Raw genomic sequence first — 19,501 nt, 5'->3', positions numbered from 1 at the left:
GGCTCTCTAGATGGAGTATTTGATGTTTTCTTTGTAATCAGTAAAAGGTATTTGATTTATTATAGCAGTACTTTGGTCGGTAATTGCAGTGATTGCCAAGGAGACCACTACCTCATTGCCGCTTATTCCCATATGCGAAGGAACCCAGATGAAGTAAACATTTGTTTGTTGATCTTGAGACGTCTGTATACAATGCTATATACATACAACGTGAGTTGTATAATTTTCTATTATTTTCTATATAATGCGCTCATTGAATCGGTGATAGTAACAAATTTGCTTACATAGATACCTAAAACCACATTTTTTCACGGCCTGGTAAATTTTCGTTTTATTTTTATTTTTATGTTGGCTTTAATTTGATTTTTATTGTGATTTTTGTTAAATTATACTGCTAGTGCTATTTAAATAATAAAATTTTGTAATTATAAAAGGTTTTTGTCATGTTTGTTAATTTAATTTAATTTAATATTATGTTTGTACTGTTATTATAATTAGTTTTATTTCTGCTCTACTATAAAATATATATATTATTTCCACTTTTAGGTGTAGAATAAATATTGTTATAATTTCACTCCATGATGGAAGCTATTTTTTAGTCTAGACTTTATTTGATCAAAATGGCATATTTCAAATTATCTTTGTTATTTTACTGCATTATTATATGTTAATACAGATAACTCCTTGGTTTTTTAACCGTCATTAATATCTGGCAACATAAAACACATACTCTTTATCTAGCATCATTGTCTTCCACGCATGAAACTAAAGACAAACCTGATACCGCCTGTTATTGAAGTTATACTACTTTAGGCGCGATTAAGATTGAGGGTGAATTTATATTGATCTGCGCGCATGCGCACACCGACAGTTTGGTATTAGTCTATACGGGCTCTGATTGGGTGTTGAAATGATCTGTCAATAATTATTCAATTTGGAGGTTATCGGTAAACAGAAATGTTGTATAATATATTAGTTTTTATTGTTGTGAGGACAGAAATAAAATGAAATTTATAATTATAGTGACTTTTTAAATAGTTTTGAAAAGCCACAGGTACGTAATTCTAAATGTTTCAGTTGTATTCCAATAAAAAATTATCTTCATACCTATTTGGAAAATGTAAAAAAATAATGTACTTACCTAGTACTTGCTATGCTATACCCCTAGTAGGCAATGCTTTAATTTACATAATCTGATTACGAACAAACTTTCTACAAATTTTTATCTAATGTATCGTTTTCTTACTCTATATTTATACTGTTGTATTTTAATTCGACAAAAATCAAACTAATAAAAATTCATATAAACAAAATGTCAAAAAGTTGTTCAGTTTGTGTGTATTCCCACATGATGTATACGCGAAGGTAGTGCAGTTTGAAATCTCTTCGACTCTCGTACGGCGGGATACACGGGAAGTAGGTTCAAGCCCAATGCAAGTTATATCATTTTTTTTTATAGATTTTATGATTGTAAGTATATTATTATATAATTTTTTTCAGAAAATACGTATTTAATTAAAATTTTTGGCAACAATTATTGTTCAGAAATCATTTGTGGCATTTTTCAATGTGTGTGTGTATGTTTTATTCCTTTTTTTTTTAATTTTTGGTATTGTTTTAATAAAAATTTTTGGAAAGTAGTAGAGAAACTGTTTAAAGTATATTGATTTCGTTGAAATCATATAATAGAAATATAACTTCTTACGTGAGTACAAAGTACACACATTCTTTTTTAAGTAAAGGCATATGCTATTTTTATGAGAATAGATAGGTACAAAAAAGACGCTTGGAGACGTTTTCAAATTTTAAGTATAATTTGTGACGTTTCTGGGTTGTTTACTTGTGACTGTCAGTTTGTTGGATTTTTTTGCTGTTTCTTTTGTCTTATTTTTGCATTTAGAAGTTATTTATATTACACAAACAGTTGCTTTTACAACTAATTTTATAAAAAAAAAACAGTAAAATCCTGCATAAAAGGTATATTTAAAATCCCTCAAAAGAGCCACATCAACTTGCCGCCATACTTTTATGTGAACAAGTCATATCCACAGCTCAGATGTTACCTGGGGAAGATTAGCCAAATATTTTAAACATCCTAGTTTAATGTAACATTTTAAACCAATGTTTCCTTGACGGACAACTTTTACTGTACATTGTACAATGTACATTGCACGTAAGCACTGATGATGACTGGTAAACTAGTCTAAAACTAGTTATGTTGTGATTTTGATGTGGCTCTTTTGAGGGATTTTAAATATACCTTTTATACAGAATTTTACTGTTTTTGTATTATATGGTATACAGACAACTACAGGAAAACTTTTTCCTTGTGGATTTTTTAACCAATTTTATATTCCGGTTTGAAATAATATGATAACTGTTTTTTGCCATTAATTTACACACAAAATTAACCTCATTCTTACAGTTAACGAATGGTTTTGTTTAAGTTTCCGTAAAAGTGAAAGAAATGAGAAAATTATTTTTTCACAATAATCACTAATGTTATTTAAAGAATTTATTAAGCTACTTCAAATGTAGCTGAAATTCTGCACAAAAATTTTAAAGCAAAGCTAACATTTTACATTATATTTATTTGTGAACGTCAAAATTTATATTAAAATCCGTGATCGGAGCAGTAGCCACTTTCTATCACTTACTGTTGCATGGAGTAAATTTCCGACTTATTTCGTATGCTTTAAATGATCTCTCACGGGTAAAGAACCATAGACTTAACTGTAACATTCGTCTATATCTAATTCATTTAGTGTAAATCCTTTACATACAGAGTTACATCCATTTTATTGTAACTTGTTGGGTAATGTAGCGAACAAAGTTGGATAAATGTGCTCCATAAACACATTTTAGAGTTCCAGCTGGCTAGAAAGGGGGTTATCAATCTTTCTGTTTCCTATTTCTTAGCCATCAAGCTATTTGTTTGGCTTCATTTACGGTAAGTTGAGAAGAAAAGGCAATTAGATGCGAGCTGGTAATGACACTGATGAAGTTTCGGAGCAGAAAAGACTGAAAAGTGTTAGTGTTGATTTGATAAATCAGAAAAGAATGTTTTTTACGATTATTGTGTAGTGGTAAAAGTATACAGTGTGTACCATTAATTGAGCGCCAATTATAAGGGCTGTTTAGATTTAGTCAATTAGAGTTAATTAAAGTAACGAAAGGAAAAGTATGAAACAAAGAAACAAACTAACAGCTAGCAATAGAATTGAACAACAAAGTGAGATTGGAGCTTAAGTTTGGGAACGGCTCATTTGAATGCCTGTAGTCGGTGGCGTAACCAGGGAAGGGGGTTTGGGGGTTATAACTCCCCCCTCCTATTGAGATGTATTTTGAGCTTAAATTTTAGGTATTCCATACCCCATAACCCTCTAGCAGGTGATAAATAACAGTCTGATTTTTGCATGAGAGTTTATTGAAATGGTAACTGTCGTGTTGGGTCCTTAAGGGACGGAAAGGGAGCCAACTATCGGAACTTAGGAAAACACTGACTCTAAACTATACTTTTATATAAAGTTTACAACGTCCATAAACGTAAGGTTAAGAAGATGTTGTTTCGCGGGTTAGTCGTTCAGACACCCATCTCTCAAGACTGCTACTATATTAGTAATCTTAATAATCATCTATTTTACCCATCTTCGGGCTTTTTATATCTTTCTTTATTTTGGACTTTGAAAGTAAACGGTACCTGAGTATCGTTACTTACTTGCGAGGTTACCCAAACAAACTCTATCAATCAACCTTTGCTTTGTTTGTGATTATAGAAACAACACCTTCTGTAATGACCTAATTATGCCTAATAGACCAGTAAGGATCTGTGAAAAAACGTCTATTTTTGGATGTGAAAGGTGGCATTCTGATTTTTGCAGATAAAGTTAGGTGACACCTTCAGTAATAATAATTGACTTATGCTTCTTCTCAAATATGCCCGGAACATTAATAAAAAAATTAAAATATTTAAAAATTTCGAAAAACGTAGATTTTTTTCTGTTTCTTTGCTTATAACTTTAAAACGATTCGTTTTGGAACAAAGTCGTAGAGAAATAAAATAAAGATAATTGATTTTTGTATGATATACGACTGGTCAAAAATGTCTTAACGTATTACCTTTTCTGCAATATAGCAATAAATACAAAATAAGGGTTCAAAATACGCCTGTTGTTATTCAATGTTCTTAACCACTTTGGTGGCACTTAGAACCTTAGTAATTCGCTTAGGAAATTCTTTGTAGTATACTTAAACCGTGTACCAAATTTCATTAAAATCGACCTAATAGATTTTGCATAATAAATTTGCAATCTAAATGTTTTTAAAAAAGTTCAAATTTTTAAAATCTTTCTGAACAAAAAGTAGACCATTTAGAAGTTGTCTAATTTTTTTACATATCAAGAGGTACTCTACCTATCTAATACACTTTACAGAATTAAAATCGGATTATTTAAGGGGCCTCAGCAATGTTTTAAATTTAGAAACAATTTTTTGGCTTATAAACAAATAGCTTTGTTTAATAATAAAAAAAATCATTTTTAGCAATGCAAATAACTAAAACCGGTATAATTTGACTTAAACTTTCAAATGCTGCGAGCAGAATTGCTATTATATTCTTTAATCAAAAATTATTCGCGTTCAAAAATTGCAATTTTTCGAATTTTTGAAAGTTCCACTACGGTTATGTCGAAAACTATGCGTCCTACGAAAAAACTTTTAGGAACATTTTTTGGTTAGAATTACCCAAGAAATACAAAAAAATGTTTATTTTGCGAAAGAACGATGTTACGTAATTCCTCAAGTTCTTTGTTTATAACAATCTTATCGACATCCGGATCAACTGTTACCCAAAAAATTCGTGTTCTACGGTTCAAAAAATATATAAAAATCTTGGGTAAGTCCATCTAAATAAAGGAGCCCGTAGCACCCCCTCCTGGCCACAGGACTAATTTGTTTATAAGCCAAAAAATTGTTTATAATTTTAAAACATTGCTGAGGTTGCTTAAATAATCCGATTTCAATTCTGTAAAGTGAATTAGATAGGTGAAGTACTTCTTTATATGAAAAAAATTGACAAATCTTTGTATGTTCTAGTTTTTGTTGTGCAAGATTTTAAATAAATTTAATTTTTTAAAAAAAGTTTAGATTGCAAAGTTATTATTCAAAATCTAGTAAGTCAATTTTATGAAATTTTGTGTACGGTTTAAGCATATTACAAAAAATTTCTAAGCGAATTAGGAAGGTTTCAAGTGTAACCTAAGTGATGGAAAATCATTGAATAATGACAGACTTGTTTTGCCCTTTATTTTATATTTATTGCTATTTTGCAGCAAGGGTGATAAATTAAGTCATTTTTAACCAATCGCAACTGATAGAAAATTTAATTATCTTTGTCTTATTCATATACGACTTTGTTCCAAAATGAATCGTTTTAAAGTTATAAGAAAAAAAGTAGAAAAAAAAACGACATTTTTTGAAATTTTTAAGTATTTTATTTTTTTTTTATTAATGTTCCGGGCATATGTGAGAAGGAGCATAAATCAATTATTATTAACGAAGTTATCATCTAACTTTATCCGCAAAAATCTGAATGCCACCTCTCACATCCACCTAAAAACAGATCGTTACTGGTCTATAAATTATATCCATTTTTTGGATACATATTATATTATACAGTAAGAGTTTTTTCCCTTAAATCAATTTGAAGTTCTGTCCGACAAAGTACAGGTGACGTTTTCGTAGTCTGACGTTTCAAATTTTTAACCTGCTCCACAATTTAAACTTCCCCTGTTCCAATGTTCCCATATATCAAAGTTTGTCCGAATAGACACCATTAAGCTATTAACAAATTTTCAGCTTATTATTAATCAACTTTTTTTTGCTACGCGGGATCCAGGTCTATAATAAACAGTTATTTTATCTATTTGAATAGCAGCTAATAAAAATTATATAATAATAAACACATACATATTGAAGATGTAAAAAGTTGATAAAGATAGCTTGATGTTCAAAGTAATCTTGCAATAAAAATGGAGTTGAAGAGATCTTTCAGACAGCAAAGCACAAACTAGATAAGTAGTTGCAGTCGCGGTTTTATGTGGATTTAGTCGTCATGGTGATTATAATACCTACTGTTTCGAGTTTGTCAAAGCATTAAAGCTTAACATGAATATTAGTTAAGTTGTTACATCAAACTAACTTAAATGAAGACAGAATAATAATATTAGGTATGCTCAATGACGTATAATAAGTAGACTCCGTAAAAGGTAGGAGCAACATCCAACAAGGTTTGTGTGTTGTTTTGATACGAAGTAAGAGAAATCATACGAACTTGACACGGTCGAAGATGTTTTGTTTTTGTATAGGTATGCATCATCATTGCTCGTGTTTGTGTTGTGTTTTGTCATTATTAACGTGAAAATATTTTTTTTTTTAACTTTTTGGGGGTTATTTACTTAATATAATTAGTAAAATGCCTTTTAATGGTCTCATTTGTGATCGCAAAAGTTTGAAAACTTTATTCAACTAAGTTATTCTTGAAATATACATTGTTAGGCTATATAAATGTAAACATATTATTAGTAAACACCAGTCGATAGATTTTGCGGACACCCGATTATGCATATGGTATACCCGAGTTCTCTGTCCAGGTGTTTATATATCAGTGGGTATACTATAGAGCAGGGGTCACCAATTAGTTTCCCTGATGGTCCGTTTCGAAAACCTATGACACTTCCGGGGTCCGGATTTATGCTGCCTGTGTCTGACTGTTCTGATTCGGTTTTTTTGTGGATTTTTGTAAAAAATATCCCCTATAAACAAATCAGAAGGGTGCCGGGCGAAATTTTGGGCCGAAATTGTTTAATATTTTTTTAACAAATTCAAAACATCACCTTTTTTGCCCGCGAAAATATGTTTTTAGCATTTTTGGGTCATCTGAAATTAAACAAGATCTGTCATTTTATTAAAACTTGAAAGTTTTCAAGCATCGCAAATGCATATTTTCGCATTTTTCAGATTTTAAATCGCTTATAACTCAAAAACTATCAACTTTTCAGAAATATGACAAGAGACCTTTATTGTTTATAATTACCCAAAAAAACAAAAAATACATTATTCGAGTCAAAAAAGTAATTTTGAATTTGCTTAAAAAATTGTTTCATCCGGCACCCTTCTGATTTGTTTAAAGGGGACATTTTTGAACAGGAATCCGCAAAGAAATCGAGTCAGAAACATTTTTCATACGAAAGTGGCCTCATAAATGGACTAATATGGAAAGGAAAACTAATAATATCTGATTGTTTTTTGGTTACTGTATACTTTTCTGTAAGTTTTCCTGGTACAATAAATAAGATATAAATTCATTGTGTATTGTTTTGATGTTATTATCAGTATATTTTGAAAGCAGCAGTATTGTAAATTGTTACTGAGAAATTATTAAAAAGTAGGAATTTATATTTTGAATGCTAATGAAGTTTTTAGACATCTTCAATTTTGTAGAAAGGAAACTGAGGAATCTAAAATAAATAATCATAGTACAAAATGCTAATTAACATGTTATCTTTTCTACATTAGTTTCAATGCAAGGTGTTTGTTGCAAACTTATGAAATCTAAAAATTATTTTAATTAAATGCATATCTGAAAAGCACTCCTACTCAACATAAAGTAGAGAGGAAATGAATATAAAAAATGCACATGTCAATTTTATATTAGAGATTACTTAATTTCAAAATTAATGATTAGTAAGTATAATAATAAGGGGGAAAACTCTTTACAAAATTATTACATTCTTTTTATGTTCAACCTATCTGAAGTTTGGAGTGAGTTTAGTGCAATTGAGCCTCATTACGGAGCTGAGATATTCATCTGTTAAGTGAGATCTCTACCGATTTTTAATAAAGTTCATTCTTGATAAAGCGGCTTCGCACACATAAGTTGAGCCAAACATAGTACACAATTTCATGCCCAAACATTTCAAAATTGCCAAACATTAGGTATATTCTGAATTTATTGACGGTCCGCACAAAACTAGCTCACGGTTGGTGACCCCTGCTATAGAGTATAGAGGTAGACATTTATTATTTTTTGATATTATTAATATAACACAATTCTTAATGTATAAATAAATGTAAGTAGATTGTGCAAAAAATCTCAGTGAATGTGCGAGCATACTTTAGGTTTCTAAATAATAATAAAACGACTTACTCATTATTTTGTTGGTATTTACAGATGGCAGAAACGTATCTTGAGGTTTAAAAATGACTGTATGTGTGCTGTGTCTATTTTAGAAAGGCCTTGACCGCATCAGACACGAAAAACTGATTGAGGTGTTAAAAGAAATAGGATTGGACGGACACGACATAGCAATCATAAGCAATACATACTGGAACCACACATAATGCGTTCAAACAGACAACGGAAACACCAATTACACAAACATAGAAACAGGAGTGCGTCAAGGGTGTACTCTGTCCCCTCTATTATTTATTGTCTATGCCGAACATATGATTGGAGCTTCTCTTCGCTCTGAAGGTGCGAGAGTAAATGGAATTATCAATAACAAGGTAAGATATACCGATGACACCGTAGTATTAGCGGAAACAAAAGACCAATTAAAAATATTTATTAACATATTATCAGAAGAAAGTCACAGGCTGGGATTGGACATTAACTTTTCCAAAACCAAAATCATGGTATTCCACAAGAACCCCCATGGACAATGTACACCCAACAAATAAATGGTATTACTTTTCAGTGTTCCCAAAGCTACATATACCTGGGCAGAGAGCTAAATTATAATAGTCAGCTAGACCACTCAAAAGAAATTAGAAGACGCATTGAAATAGCAAAGTCTGGTTTCATGAACATGTGTAAAATGCTCTGTAACCCCAAGCTATTAGTTCCAATAAAATTGAGATCACCAAAGTGTTATGTGTGGTCTCCATTAAAGTATGGCTGCGAGCACTGGACATTAAAACAGTATGACGTCAACAAACTAAATTCATTCGAAATGTGGATGTACCGCCGAATGCTAAGAATAAGCTGGACCAGTAGAACTGCGAATGAAGAAATATTGGAAATAATGAACACAATCAAATTAATACAATCAAAATTAGAAAGACGTCATATCTAGGAAACATAATGCGCCATAGGGAATTTGAGCACCTCCAGGTAGTATTAGAAGGCAAAATGGAAGGTAAAAGGGGTATAGGAAGAAAGAAAAAATGCTGGCTCTGAAATATCAGAGATTGGACCCACATAACAGGGAATAACTTAACTCATCAAGCCCAGAACAGAAAGAAATTTGCCATATTGATCGCCAACATCAATAAAGAAGGCACTTAGGAGGAGGATTTACAGGTTACAGTCAGGAAGTTAGCTAAAGAAGCTATTTCTCAGACCAGGAATATTGTCTTCCTAGACATTCATCAGTAGAGAGCAATATGTGAAGTATATGTATTACGTAAGAGATACATCATTGGTGGTGACTTTAATGCAAAGAAGACATATTGGGGTTGATACGGTCAAATTAAAAGACCTTACCCATTTATATCGAAGAGATACACCTCTAGGATTAATCAAAATGATCGAAAATATCTACCAGAACAAGTAACAGTGGAAGAAGAACTAACTGACCTAACTGAAGCCGGCAATGGGATAAGGTAGGTGATTCCCTTAGTCCTCGACTTTTTAACATGATCATGGTTACAATACAATACACAAAAAAAATAGAAATTAAAAAAATATGCCAAATTGAATAATCTATACAGACGACGAAATATTCTTAAAGTGAAGATGATTTACAACCTATGTTGTACCACTTACATAAATATAACTGCCAAAAATTTAACATGACGTAGGAAGTATACTTCGTCCCAAACCCTTTTTTCAGTGCGTCAAAGATTATCGAATTCTCTCTAACGCATTACAGTTGGAAGCGACAGAAAAAAACGTTCCTCTGTGATTATTATACATTGAACTTAGAAAATTATGTATTCCTTGACGGGTATTTGCATATTAAAACGAATTTATACTTATATATGTATAATTGGTTGGCGATTACAATACTCTAAATAGATAACCATTGAATGAGGCGAGTAAGATAATTTGACCAAAGAATAATCGATCAAGTGGTAAAATGACAATTGTAATTTCTAAGTTAGAAATTTGTCATCTCTTTCTCTTGTCGTTTCCCCATTACTGATGATCGTGATTTCTTCCAATATTCCTAAAAATGTTTCTCCATTGGTCTCTATCTTCAGCTGCTCTAAGAGCTTCGCAGTCATCTGCGATTTGTCATCTACGTAAATATTGTCATTGATATATTCGGGGATTGTATAGTGAAATTTTATATTATATTTTTATTATATTATATTTAATTTTATATTATACTATTTTAAATATTAATATTCTGGCAAATATTTGTATAAAAATATTGATGTTTATATAAATATAAATATTCTGACAACTCTCAGTGTCAGATTTAACTAAAATGTCTGTAATGATTTGCGATATTCTTAAAATCCTATATGATGTCAAAATTAATGAAGCACGAAAAAAAAACGATTTGGGACGGAGTATAGATCTAATTTACATCTACTGATATAAATTAGAACTGGAGGGTTCTGAAATACGAATTAACACAGAGAGAACAAAAAGAATACTAGAAATAGCAGAGATCAAAACCCAAACAATCGATTTTAAGACACTATGGGACAGAACTAGAAGTGCAGATATACGACGGAGATGTAAGGTGGATAACATTAATAACTGGGTAAGAAACAGAAGATTAGAATGGAATGACCACATAAGCCGAATGACCACAAACAAGATAGTAATAACCGCGCGGCGAGAGACGGGTCCCCAATAGAAATAAGATCATTGGGAATACCTCAAAGCGATGAAATACGGAATTCTTACTGAAGGCACATAAAGAAGCGGACAGAGTTAGGGCTTAGTAAAAAAATAATTTATAACAAATAACAATAAAAAATAATAAAAAAAAATGTGTGTGTACTTTGTACGCACGTAAGAAGATATTCTTCTATTATATAATAGGTAATTTAAACGAAGTAAATATACTTAAAAGGTTATTTATACTTATTTTATTTAAAAATCAAACTAACTTTCTTATCTACCACTTTCAAAAAAGAAGAATATCTTCAAAAATTATATAATAATATATTTACAATCATAAAATCTATAAAAAAAATAAAAAAATAATAACTTGCTTGGGGCTTGAACCCACTTCACGTCTACTGCGCCGTACGAAAGTTGACGCCATTTCAAACTGCACCAAACTCTCGTATACGTCATATGGGAATATACGCAAACTAAACGTTAACACCATAAATTTATATGAATTTAATAAAATTATTAGTTTGATTTTTGTCGAAATAAAATACAACAAAATATAGAGTAAGAAAACGATATATGAGATGAAGATTTGTAGAAAGTTTGTTCGTAATCAGATTATGTAAATTAAAGCATTGCCTACTAATAGGTAACTACATTATTTTGTTTACATTTTCCAAATAGATAGGTATTGAAACTATTAGGTATTTCCAACTGAAACATTTAGAATTACGTACCTGCGGCTTTTCTATACTATTTAAAAAGTCACTATAATTATAAATTTGATTTTATTTCGGTCCACACATCAATAAAAACTAATATAATACAATATTTTTGTTTACCGATAACCTCCATATTGAACAACTGAAATTTCAACACCCAATCAGAGCCCGTATAACAACTAATACCATACTGTCGGTGTGCGCATGCACGCGGATCAATCAAATTTTACCCTCAATCGATTCGCCGCTAAAGAAAAATATCTGCAAAAAAAAACAAATTAACAATATACAAAAAAAAACAACAAAAAATACAAAAAAAAGAATAAAAATTTACAAAAAAAAATGATCAACCAAAACAGAGTATTATTTAGATAATAATTGTAGATAATAATGTTAGTTTGTTATGTATTTAGAGTTTGAAAATTGAAAAATCAAATTTGTTTGTTTTTAAAATAACAAAATGTCTGGCTGATTGGCTCGGCCAAGGCCATCAAATTCACACAAAAAAAGAGTTAAGGCTACACTAATATTATTTACGGATGAAAGCATTATCAAAAAACTAGAATAGTCGAAATACGTGGACAAAGGAAATATAATAATAAGAACCGTGCCTTCAAGATACCTAAATGATCAAAGAAGCTTCTAGAGAGAACGAAAGTAAAAGTAAAATAAAGTAAAAGTAAAGTAAAACATGATCGGCTCATGGAAATTCTAAAAAAGTAAAAACCTAGATGAAAGAGATTTAAGGCTAATAACACACCTCTATTACAATTAGCGAATTATAAGTAAGAATTGAAAAAGAACCGTCTGAAAAAATGGAAATAAAGAGAGGAGTCAGGCAAGGCTGCATACTATCACTTCTATTATTAAACGCTTATTCTGAAGAGGTAATTAGATAAACTCTGGAAGATGAAACAGTTGGCATAAGAGTAAATAGAGTCTTAGTTAACAACAGATATGCAGATGATACAGTATAATAGTCGATATTTTACGAGACCTGGAAAGACTCATGAATAAAATAGTAAGGTGTATAGTACATTCCTTCACGGTTTTTGCTGTAACTTTTAAAGAACCGCTTAGATTGGCATGAAATTTGGCATACGCATAGCTAACATGTCATAGAAAAATAGTGATAAGGTGCTGATGTGTGCTTTTGCCCTAGGGGTGAGTTGCACCCTATCTCGGTGTGGAAAAATATATGTCCAAGATAAGTCCCGAAATGGATAAACTGACTAATTTTAAGCAACTTTTGTTTTATAGAGTTTTTTCACTAAATCAATACTTTTCGAGTTATTTGCAAGTGAATACGTTCATTTTTCAACAAAATAACCACGTTTTTAGACGGTTTTTGCAAATAAATCAAAACGCAGGCATTTTGTCGAAAAAAATATTCTTACCAAAACTATAGCCTATAAAAAAGTGAAAAAATGGTGTATATATTAGGTCTCTATACCTAGCAAAAGCAGAGTAATAGCTAATGAAAAATAGGTTCATATTCGAAAAATTCCAAATAGAATAATTCAATGTGAAATATCCCAATAATGAAGCATTCTTGGGGAAAACACATTACAACTTTTTTAAAGTTTAAAAAAAGCTTTATTTCTGTTTTTATAAAAAAAAATTCTAGCATCAAATGTAAGCATGTTACGCTCAAAATAAAGTTGGTCCCTTTTGTTTTGGCAAAAAAATCAGGAAGATCACCCCCAATTAGCAACTTAAGTGAAATTAATCGTTTCCTCTTCACAAGTTACTTTAATTATGTTGTGTTTATATGACCTGTAAGTTTCATCGATTCAAAGTGCTTATTTTTGAAAAAAAATTAGTTTTAAAGTAAAATTTTTAAAAATTTAAATTTTGAAAAAATGCTTTTTTCAAAATAACTTAAAAATTGTTAGATTCCAAAAATCTTAAACAATAAAAAAGTCGGCTTTACTTTTCTGAATATTTTGTATTTTTTTGTTTTTCTGTAAGATAAAAATTGGTTAAGATTCGGTGTTTCTAAATTTGCATACACTCGTGATAAGTGATTCGTTCAAGCCCTTTTAACTACAGCTCTTTCAAAAATAAGGACATTGAACCGATAAAACTTACAGATCATATGATCAATAAATACGCGAGTAAAAAAACTTGTGAAGTGGTAACAATTAAGTTCATTTGAAATGAGAATTAGGAGGTGATTTTCCCGATTTCTTACCAAAAAAAGGGACCAACTTTATTTTGAGAGTAACTTGTTTACTTTTGAAGATAAATTTTTTTTTAAAAAACAAAAATAAGCATTTTTTAAACACTTTAAAAAAGTTAAAATGAGTTTTGCCCCAAAAAGTGCTTCGTTTTTTGGTTATGGTACGTAAAATTATTCGATTTGGAATTTGACGAATATGAAGTTAATTTTCATTAGCTATAACTCTGCTTCTACTAGGTATAGTGACCTAGTGTATACACCATGCTTTTCACTTTTTTACGTGCTATATTTTTAATAACAATTTTTTTCGACCAAATGCTTACCAAGAATTGAAAAAGAACCGTTTGAAAAAATGGAAATAAAGAGAGGAGTCAGGCAAGGCTGCATACTATCACTTCTATTATTTAACGCTTATTCTGAAGAGATAATTAGATAAACTCTGGAAGATGAAACAGTTGGCATAAGAGTAAATAGAGTCTTAGTTAACAACAGATATGCAGATGATACAGTATAATAGTCGATATTTTACGTGACCTGGAAAGACTCATGAATAAAATAGTAAGGTGTATAGTACATTCTTTCACTAGGGGTGAGTTTCACCCCATCTCGGCGGTGGAAAAATATATGTCCAAGATAAGTCCCGAAGTGGATAAATTGACTAATTTTAAGCAACTTTTGTTCTATAGAGTTTTTTCACTAAATCAATACTTTTCGAGTTATTTGCAAGTGAATATGTTCATTTTTCAACAAAATAACCACGTTTTTAGACGGTTTTTCGCAAATAACTCAAAACGTAGGCATTTTGTCGAAAAAAATATTCTTACCAAAATTATAGCCTACAAAAAAGTGAAAAAAAAAAGGTGTATACATTAGGTTTCTATCCCTAGCAAAAGCAGAGTTATAGCTAATGAACAATAGGTTCATATTCGAAAAATTCCAAATAGAATAATCCAATGTGAAATATCCAAATAATGAAGCATTCTTGGGGAAAACACATTACAACTTTTTTTAAAGTGTTTAAAATAAGCTTTATTTACGTTTTTATAAAAAATTTCTAGCATCAAACGTAACCAAGTTACGCTCAAAATAAAGTTGGTCCCTTTTGTTTTGGCAAAAAAAAATCAGGAAGATCACCCTCAACTAGCAACTTAAATGAAATTAATCGTTTCCGCTTCACAAGTTACTTTAATTATGTTGTGTTTATATGAGCTGTAAGTTTCATCGATTCAAAGTGCTTATTTTTGAAAAAAATTTAGTTTTAAAATTAAAATTTTTAAAAATTTTAATTTTGAAAAAATGCTTTTTTCAAAATAACTTAAACATTGTTAGAGATACCAAATATCTTAAACAATAAAAGATTCGGTGTTCCTAAATTTGCATACACTCGTGATAAATGACTCGTTCAAGCCCTTCTAACTACAGCTGTTTCAAAAATAAGGACATTGAACCGATAAAACTTACAGATCATATGATCAATACATACGCGAGTAAAAAACTTGTGAAGTGGTAACAATTAAATTCATTTGAAATGAGAATTAGGAGGTGATTTTCCCGATTTTTTACCAAAAAAAGGGACCAACTTTATTTTGAGAGTAACTTGTTTACTTTTGAAGATAATTTTTTTTTAAAAACAAAAATAAGCATTTTTTAAACACTTTAAAAAAGTTAAAATGAGTTTTGCCCCAAAAAGTGCTTCGTTTTTTGGTTATGGCACGTTAAAGTATTCGATTTGGAATTTGACCTATGAACCTATGAACCTATGACCTTGATGAACCTATTTTTCATTAGCTATAACTCTTCTTCTACTAGTACCTAGTGTACCTAGTACATACACCATGCTTTTCACTTTTTTACGTGCTATATTTTTAATAAGAATTTTTTCCGACCAAATACTTACTTTTTAGTTATTTGCGAAAACAGTCTGAAAACGAGGTTATTTTGTAAAAAAATTAACATATTCACTCACAAATAACTCGAAAAGTATTAACTTGGTGAAAAAACTTTATAGAACAAAAGTTGCTTGAATTAGCCGTTATATCAATTTCCGGACTTATTTGGTAAATATATTTTTTACCCCCAAAAGGGGGTGAAACTCACCCCTAGGGCAAAAGCACACATCTGCACAATATCACTTTTTTTCTTTGACTTGTTAGCTATGTGTATGCCAAATTTCATGTCAATCCAAGCGGTTCTTTAAAATTTAGAGGTTTTGCAATATTTTACCTTTAAAGAACGTACTAGTAGTTGGGAGTACGGACTCACTCTCAACATCAAAAAGACGAAGGTTATGAAAATTAGTAAAACCAACCATAATACTAACAAAATCTTGATAGTAGAGGGCCAGCAGATCGAAAGAGTAAAAAAGTACACTTACCTAGGAACACTTATAACAGAAAATAATGACTACACTGCAGAAATCAAAGCCAGAATCGAAAAAGCAAATTCTAATTTTATAAAAATGAAAAAGGTCCTATGTAGCAAAGATTTAACATTAGCTCTGAAAGTGCGCCTAACGAAATGTTACGTGCACAGTGTACTATACTATGGAGTAGAATCATGGACGTTAAACCTAGAGACAATGAGACGACCTAACGCCTTTGAAATGTGGACCTATAGAAGAATTGTGAGGGTTTCCTGGGTAGATAGAATTACGAAAAATGAAATGCTGAGATGAATAGGTAAAGAGATCGAAGTTGAACTAACAATTAAAGAAAGAGAGTTACAGTACCTCGGACATGTGATGCGGGGTAAGAAGTATGGCATCGTGTGACGCGTAATGCAAGGAAAGATAGATGGCAGAAGAAGTATCTGAAGAAGACGAATTTCATGGCTGAAGAACCTAAGAGAATGGTTTGGAGGCATCTCAAAACGACTATTTAGAGCTACTGCCTCAAAAATTAAAATAGCTATGATGATTGCCAACCTTCGTAGCGGAGATGGCACCTGAAGAAGAAGGAACGAGAAGCTGCGTCAATCAATTAATCGTTATAATATAGAAAGTCTCGCTCCTCTATTATTTTACAATGCATAAAATACGAGGAGTTTTACCTCAAAACGGCTCTCGTATCGATTGCTTTGCCGCATTGTCCCACCTATTTACTCTCATTTAAAATGTTAACTGTGCGAAAATTTCTTCGAAATGTCAAAAGTTAAATTAGAGCTATAAAATAAGCAAAACTGTACGGAAATATGGTCAGTAAAAATAAATCGAGTAGGAGTTTTATGAATATGGGAATGGAATGGAAGTGCAAATGAGTGTTTAAACTTATATTTTAGTAATATAAATACATGTTTTAGAGGTGTTATGTTCTCTTGTTGATTATGAACTTTATTATTACTATAAAAATTATTAATTATTATTATTATAATACCATAGAGAAATATATACGCGACCTTATAAACTCTCCCTCCATTAGCTTATTGTCACAAGTATATAAGCTAGTCACAAGAGTTATTGCCAACAGACTCAGTGGCGGATCTAGAAATTTTGTTTGGGGGGTCATGGGTCTTGAGGGTGATTTAGTTACCTTTCTCTGATGCAAGGTCACTTAGTCTTACCAACCCTAGGATACGTGGGTTTACAATTATGGGGGGGTCATGACCCCCATGACACCCCCCCTGGATCCGCCAGTGAACAGACTAGGAAGTAAGTTGAATTTCTATCAGAATCTATATTTGTCAAATCATTTAAAGAGCACAAATATTGCATGTCCGGGCAAACAATATTTACAGCCATGATAAGTTTGATCGCGTGAGCACTAATATTGTATGTCCAAAACCGGTGACGCCCAAAATCTCGACAACCAAAATCTCGACAGCGAAAATCCCGATGGCCAAAACACCGACACGCCATAATCCCGACACGCCAGAATCCCTACAGGCCAAAATCCCGACATGCAACAATCTTCGCATAAGCAAAAATCCCGATCACTACATTTTGAATATTTATTGTTTCCTTTTCAAATGCAATACCAAATCATATTATGGGGTATTGAAATTGAAAAGTTAATTATTTACTAATAAGTACGGATACTTAAAAATACTTAAATACTTACTTTTTGAGTTATTTGCAAAAGACCGTCCAAAAACGTGATTTATTTTTATTTAAACTCAATACTCGCAAATAACTCGAAAAGTATTGACTTAGTGAAAAAATGCTATAGAACAAAAGTTACTTAGAATTAGTCAGTTTATTCATTTCCGGACTTATTTTGAACGTATATTTTTTCTCCCCTAGAAGGGGTGAAACTCACCCCCAGGGCAAAAGTACACATCGGTAAAATACCACTTTTCTTCTTTGACATGTTATCTATGTGTATGCCAAATTTCATATCAATCCAAGCGGTTCTTTAAAATTTGGAGCAAAAACCGTGAAACAATGTACTATTAGGGCAATTATTACTAAATTATCTTTATCTATACTGTAGAAAATTGAATTGAAAAAATACAAAAATTTATTTTTCTTTGTTTTTGTAACCAACTAAATACGGAAGTGAGCAGAATTTTATGCAAAATATTTGTATATTTCTCCGCAGTATGTTTGATGCCTGCTGTCCGTATTGTTGTTGGGCCCTATTGAAATCTAGGTTTTACGAATATATTACTGAAGCTGAATAAACTGAGTCCTGACGTTTTGGCTACGAATGATTCTTTTTGTTACAGATAACGGACGAGAGAGAGAGAGAATTATTGTTTTATTGTTAAAATTTTAGAAAATCTAAAAAATGTTCTGCATTAAACGCTAATATGCTCATAATTTTTATTATATGATACTAGTAAACGAAGAGTCAAACAATAAGAATAAGAACAGATCCAGTGGGTCGCGGTGAAGGTGGAGGTGTCGGTCGCGGTAGACTCCATGTTAAGAGGCTATTACATCTTCCTAAATTTAGTGTCAGATATTTAGAAAGTCCTGAATTCAGGATAGTGTAATCGCATTTAGTCAGTTAGCATCCTAATTAGGATGGTTTTAGACATTCTAAATGGTTAAATAGTCGGGACTATAACGTCGCCCCCGTTAGCGAAATTATTCCGACTCGATTTTTTTGCACTAACTTTCTCAAAAACAGATCCCTATAACGAATCCACAGGGTGCCAGGCGGTGCAGTGGTCGAAAAATTGTTTAAACAATTTTTCTATACAAATTCACAAAAATAATTATTGTTTCATTTCGAACAAATTTTTTAGATAACTTGGGTCATTCTGAGCAAAAAAGATTTCTAGTCATTTTTCTCTAAAATTGATTATTGTCGAGATATACGCGATTTAATATTTGAACAATGCAAAATGCGAAAATGGCTATTTTTAAGGCTTAATAACTTGATTAAAAATTATTATTATGAAAGTAAAAAGTGACCAAATCAAAGATTAAAACCCCCTCTTTCAAGATCCTGAAGAAACTTTAGTCATTATTTTATTACGAAGCTGTTATTTTTAATTACATATTAACAATTAGCGCTATAGGCTGTATCGTCTCCCCGGTTAGCGAAATTATTTCGATTAGATTTTTGAAGTTATAGTTCTTTACGATCGAGAGTGAAATTTTATAATACCGGGCGCATGCGCACATAGACAGTATGTAGTTCGTTGCTAATCTTTTAAGATATGTATGTGTCAGCGCTGTCAGCGTGTCAAGATATGTATGTTTTTAGTAAATGTATTATTTATTATAATTTTTGTGTCTGTGGATTTGTCTTCCTCGGGAATAAGATATTTTATAATAATAGTAAGTATATTTAAAGT

The sequence above is a fragment of the Diabrotica virgifera genome, chromosome 5, assembly GCF_917563875.1.
Source record: "Diabrotica virgifera virgifera chromosome 5, PGI_DIABVI_V3a".
NCBI classification, from domain to species: Eukaryota; Metazoa; Arthropoda; class Insecta; order Coleoptera; family Chrysomelidae; genus Diabrotica; species Diabrotica virgifera.
The sequence above is the reverse complement of the archived record's forward strand: the minus strand, read 5'-3'. Positions refer to the sequence as shown.